This window comes from Rhinopithecus bieti, unplaced genomic scaffold (assembly GCF_001698545.2).
Source record: "Rhinopithecus bieti isolate Rb0 unplaced genomic scaffold, ASM169854v2 scaffold_62779, whole genome shotgun sequence".
NCBI lineage: Eukaryota > Metazoa > Chordata > Mammalia > Primates > Cercopithecidae > Rhinopithecus > Rhinopithecus bieti.
The window spans coordinates 242,169-248,090 of NW_016823701.1; the positions used below are offsets into that span (position 1 = coordinate 242,169).

Here is a 5,922-nt window from a genome sequence, read left to right on the forward strand (position 1 = left end):
GCGGGAGGGGGGGGCTGGGGTGGGCGGGGGTGCGAGCCGCACGCGGGTGGGCGGGGGGGGGGGTGGGTGGGTCTGGGGGGCTGTGTGGGACTCGGGTTGGGGGCTGGGGTGGGTGCTGTGTAGGGTGGGGTGGGAGGCTGTGCGGGGCTGGGGTGCGAGGCTCTGCAGGGTGTGGGAGACTGTGTGGAGCTGGCTTTGCAGCGCTCACCTTTAGCACCAGGAGCTGGAGCATCCTCCTGGCGCCGGAGGGCAGATGGGCCCCCTCGTCCTGGAAGTCCCCTGCCGTCACGGGCAAGGCTGGCCGCGTCCGCCCCCGCCAGGCCCCTGCCGCGAGTGCTTTCCTTCCCTCCACGTTTAGCGCCTCGGTCCCCCGTGGCAGATGCCCCACACTCCTCGTCCCCAGGAGCCCTCGCGGACCCCGGGGTCGGCCTGAGGCGACGCGCTCCGTCCTGGCAGTGACACAGCCCCTCGCACGGGGCTCCTCGCCTGCCTGGCCTCGGGCCTCCCGCACCGACCGGATGCCCGCGCAGGCTGAGCAGGCCTTGAGGCGTCGGAGACCACGTGGTCCACCCAACCGCCTAACGCCCTGCACAGCGCCACGCGGTGGCCGGGAGGACTGATGGGCCGAGGCCTCAAGAGGCCCGGCTCGGGGTAGCGTGATTCGTTCATTTGCCGCTGGCAGGAACCCCCAGGCTGCAGGGACATTCGCCTGTTCCCTGGAGGGATAGAGGGGCCGCGTGTGGCTGAGTCCGTTGGAAACCACCTTTGCAAAATTGTAACTGAGGAAATTGTGATGGTGAAAGAAATCAGACCTAACCAACTCCATCTTGCTTCTAATTTAAGCTGTCCTTGTTTATTCCTGGGCGGAAGCCCGACTAACTTTGGGAAGGAATTCAGTCCATGGTTTGACTCTGAAACAAAATTGATAAGAGCCTGTGAACCCTGAAAATGTGAGACAGGTGTCAGTTCATTCAGAGAGTTTATTTTGCTGGCAGGGCGAGGTGGCTCAGGCCTGTAATCCCAGCACTTTGGGAGGCTGGGGCGTGCGGATCACCTGATAAGGTTAGGAGCTGGAGACTAGCATCGTCAACATGGTGAAACCCCGTCTCTACTAAAAATAGAAAAATTAGCCAGACATGGTGGCCCATGCCTGGAATCCCAGTTACTTGGGAGGCCGAGGCAGGAGAATCGCTTGAACCCGGGAGGCGGAGGTTTCAGTGAGCTGAGATCGGGCCACCAGGCACCCCAGCCTGGGTGACAGAGCGAGGCTCTGTCTCAAAAAATTAAAAAAATTCACCAAGGTTGAGGACATGCGCCACTGACACAGGAAGTCCTAATGACATTTGCCAGAGGTGGTTGGGGCACAGCTTGTGTTAAAGTTGGAAGGTGTCCAGGTTCTTGGTGTTTTGAAGAAAGAATTTGACCAAACGCACACACAAAGCAAGGAAGGAATGAAGGGTTTTATTGAAAAAGTACACTCCACAGCATGGGAGCGGACCTGAGCATAGGGGCTCAAAGTCCCCGTTACAGAATTTTCGTGAATTTAAATACTTTCTGTTTGGAGTATGCCCGATGTAAATGAAGACGGTGAAGTAAAGTTACTAAGTCATTTGCTGGGTGTATGCCCTATGGAGACGATATTTCCCGTTATAGCTGAAGTGTGAATCGGCCTTATGTTCCCTACCTCCAGACCCTATTTTCCTGCCTCACTTGGTTTTATACATTTTAGGGAAGCATGAGACAACAATCCTTGGATCAGCTCAGTGAATCAGCTGACACCACCCACACCGATAATCTGCCTCAACCTGTTCTGCCATCCCAACCAGGAACAGACAACAGCAAGAAAAACTCCGACAACCTCTGATTCCATCTTCAACCTGGCCAATCAGCACTCCCCACTTCCCAAGCTCCTGCCCGCCCAATTGTCTTTGAAAACTCTGTTCCTTGAATGCTAGGAGAGATTGATTTGAGTAATAATAAAACTCCAGTCTCCCGCACAGCCGGCTCTGCATGAATTACTCTTTCTCCATTGCAATTCCCTGTCTTGATAAATTGGCTCTGTCTAGGCAGTGGGCAAGGTGAACCCATTAGGTGGTTACAAGTTCATCATTTTATTTTCAAAGAGACGGCGTATGGCTCCGTTGCCCACACTGAAGTGCAGTGGCACAATCATGGCTCACTGCAGCCTTGAATTCCTGGGATCAGTTGATCCTCCAGCTTCAGCCTCTAAAGTAGCTGGCACTACAGGCACGCACCACCACGCCTGGAAAAATTTTTAATTTTTTTGTAGAGATGGGGTCTCACTGTGTGGCCCAGGCTGGTCTCGAACTCCTGGGCTTACATCATCCTCCCGCCTCAGCCCCCTGAGCAGCTAGGATTACAGGCATGAACCACCATGCCGGGCCTTCAGTTGGTCCTTGTTGCCTGCCAGGGGGCCCCTGTCTTCCTGCTTTCTCTAGGCCAGCCCACACCCGTTAAATGCTGTGAGCTGGAAGCCCTGGTGGTAAGGAAGAGTCCTGGTCAGCCACAAATCCCTGGGTCTTCGTGGCCTCCTGGCAACATTTCCACTTGATCTGCACCTTCTGGAAAGGTTCCTGGTCCTGGGTTTCTTCCCAGCTGCCCTTCAACTGGCAGGGCTCTCTGAGTTGAAATGAGTTAATTTGCTAGTAAGGGAACCAGCAAGATTCAAAAGACTGCAACAGTTGGAGAGAGCATGGAAATTGTGGAGTTACATATTTGGGGAACAGAATGCTCATGTAAGCAAGCAGTTATAAGAAAACTGGATTGCACGAGGTCCCAAAGATAACATGCACTTAAACTCTCAGGCAAGATGGTTGGAGAGGAAAGGTGTGTAGCTGCCAGCCGGGAGAAAAACACAGCTGCAAGTGCATGATGTTCACCTGTTCCTGAAATTAGGTTGACAAGGCCTCACCTCCAATCAAGGCCCCTGGTATGGCCAACTCACCTGAAAGCTCAAGACCTCGCCAAAAAGAGATGGAAAATGACAGGACCTGATTTAAACAGGAGGTCTCGGCTGGGCGAGGTGGCTCAGGCCTGTAATCTCAGCACTTTGGGAGGCCGAGGTGGGTGGACCACTTGAGGTCAGGAGTTCGAGACCAGCCTGGCTAATATGATGAAGCCCTGTCTCTACTAAAAATACAAAAATGAGCCAGGCATGGTGAACGGCACCTGTAATTCCAGCAACGCAGGAGAATCGCTTGAAGCAAGGAGGCAGAGGTCGCAGTGAGCTGAGATCATGCCACTGCACTCCAGCCTGGGCAACACAGTGAGACTCCGTCTCAAAAAATATATATAATAAAATAAACAGGAGGTCTTGTAGCCAGGTGCAGTGACATGTGCCTGTAGTCTCAGCTACTTGGGAGGGTGAGATGGGAGGATCCCTTGCCAGGAGTTGGAACCCAGCCTTGGCAACATAGCAAGACCCCATCTTAAACAGAAAGTCCCAAAGCAGTTCCCAATCCACAAAGATGGATAATACAGACTTCTCCCAGTTCTTAGTTTGGAGAGACCCTTTTTGCTTTGACTAGATCCTGTGCTACAGTACGGTATTTCCCAATCGTTTTACAACATGGCTCACAGAAAATGGAAATATTTGTATAGTACACTCCCATAGTCAAAACACTCACTGTCCTGGGGCTTTAGTTACCCAATCTCCTCAAGGTTCAAAGGGGTCCGCATTTATACTGTAACCTGCCCTCCTCCAATCCTGGCGCTAGCAGAAAACACTTTTTTAAAGATGCCCAAGGCTTCCTTTTTCTTTGCCCTGTCTCATGGTTTTTTTTTTTTTTTTTTTTTTTTTTTTTTTGAGACAGGGTCTTGCTCTGTTGCCCAGGCTGGAGTGGAGTGGCACAATGTTATCACTACTCACTGCAGCCTCTATCTCCTGGGCTCAAATGATCTTCCCACCTCAGTCCCCTGAGGAGATGAAACTCTAGGGGTGCACCACCATACCCAGCTATTTTTTTTTTTTTTTGAGACAGTCTCGCTCTGTCGCTCAGGTTGGAGTGCAGTGGTGCGATCTTGGCTAACTGCAACCTCCACCTCCTGGGTTCAAGCGATTCCTCACCTCAGCCTCCCAAGTAGCTGAGACTACAGCCATGTGCCACCACACCCAGCTAATTTTTGTGTTTTTAGTAGAGACGGGGTTTACTATATTGACCAAGCTGGTCTCAAACTCCTGACCTTGTGATCCACCCACCTCAGCCTCCCAAAGTGCTGAGATTACAGGTGTGAGCCACCATGCCCAGCCCACCCAGCTAATTTTGAATTTTTTTTATAGAGACGTGGTCTCCCTATGTTGCCTAGCCAGGTCTTGAACACCTCAAATGATTCTTCCACCTTGGCCTCCCAAAGTGTTGGGATGACAGGTGTGAGCCGCCATGCCCTGCTGAATATTGTTTTTAACTTTAAAAATATTTCTGGCCCAGCACAGTGGCTCACATCTGTAATCCCAGCACCTTGGGAGGCTGAGGCAGGTGGATCACTTGAGGTCAGGAGTTCGAAATCAGCCTGGTCAAATGGCGAAACCCTGTCTCTACTAAAAGTACAAAAATTAGCCGGGTGTGGTGGTTCACGCCTGTAATCCCAGCTACCTAGGAATCCGAGGCAGGAGAATCACTTGAACCCAGGAAGCAGAGGTTGCAGTGAGCCAAGATCGTACTACTGCACTCTAGCCTGGGCAACAAAGTAAGAATGTCTCAAAAAAAAAAAAAAAAGAAAAGAAAAGAAAACTGTGTGTCATAAATGCCATGAACATCAGCAATCTGAGTTCTAAAACTATTAGTTTTTCAGCTCATATTATTTGGGGTTACGGGATATGGGCAGGGTACTGCTATAGGTAGGAAGTCATGTGACAAGTCTCCCAAAAGGAATTCCTGGAAGGAGACAAGGTTCATTCAGATTAAAAACAACAACATACAGGCCAGGTGCGGTGGCTCACGCCTGTAATCCCAGCACTCTGGGAGGCAGAGGTAGATGGACCACTTGAGGTCAGAAGTTCAAGACCAGCCTGGCCAACACGGTGAAGCCCTGTCTCTGCTAAAAATACAACCATTAGCCAGACGCAATGGCACGTGCCTGTAATCCCAGCTACTCAGAAGGCTGAGGCAGGAGAATCGCTTGAACCCAAGAGGCAGAGGTTGCAGTGAGCCGAAAGCATGCCACTGCACTCCAGCCTGGACAACAATGTGAGACTCCATCTCAAAAAAAACAAACAAAAAACAAAACAAAACAAAGCATACATGAGGGAAACGTGGTGTGAAAACGATCTTTTCTATGAAGAAAAACTAGTCATATTACTTTATGATGACATCTTCTAATATCACCCACTGAGCCATGGCAACTCCAGTGAAGAGGGAGTTGGCCGTGGCACTAACCAGCTGCGTTTCTGTTTTCTCACTGGCAAAATCACGGTGTTCACTGAGGTCCCTTTTCGAGAGTCAAAAGACAAAGCAAGGCTGGGCATGGTGGCTCAGGCCTATGATCTTGGGCACCTTGGGAGGCTGAGGCAGGCGGATCACCTGAGGTCAGGAGTTCAAGACCAACCTGGCCAACATGGTGAAACTCCATCTCTACTAAAAATACAAAAATTAGCTGGGTGTGGTTGCAGGTGCCTACGGTCACAGCTACTTGGGAGGCTGAGGCACGAGAACTGCTTGAACTCAGGAGGTGGAGGTTGCAGTGAACTGAGATTGCACCACTGCACTCCAGCCTGGGCAGCAGAGTGAGACTCTATCTCAAAAAACAAATCAAGGCCGGGCGCGGTGGCTCAAGCCTGTAATCCCAGCACTTTGGGAGGCCGAGACGGGCGGATCACGAGGTCAGGAGATCGAGACCATCCTGGCTAACACGGTGAAACCCCGTCTCTACTAAAAATACAAAAAACTAGCCGGGCGTGGTGGC

The 5,922-nt window shown here is 51.4% G+C and overlaps 1 protein-coding gene across 1 annotated transcript in view; it reads right to left on the minus strand.

Moving 5' to 3' along the window:
* Window positions 1-548, minus strand: part of TDRD12 (tudor domain containing 12) — a 102,011-nt gene extending 101,463 nt beyond the window's left edge. Inside the window, 1 exon segment of the mRNA XM_017861714.1 lies at window positions 209-548. The gene's annotated coding sequence lies outside the window, so the exon portion shown is untranslated.
* Between the last annotated feature and the right edge of the window lie 5,374 nt (window positions 549-5,922).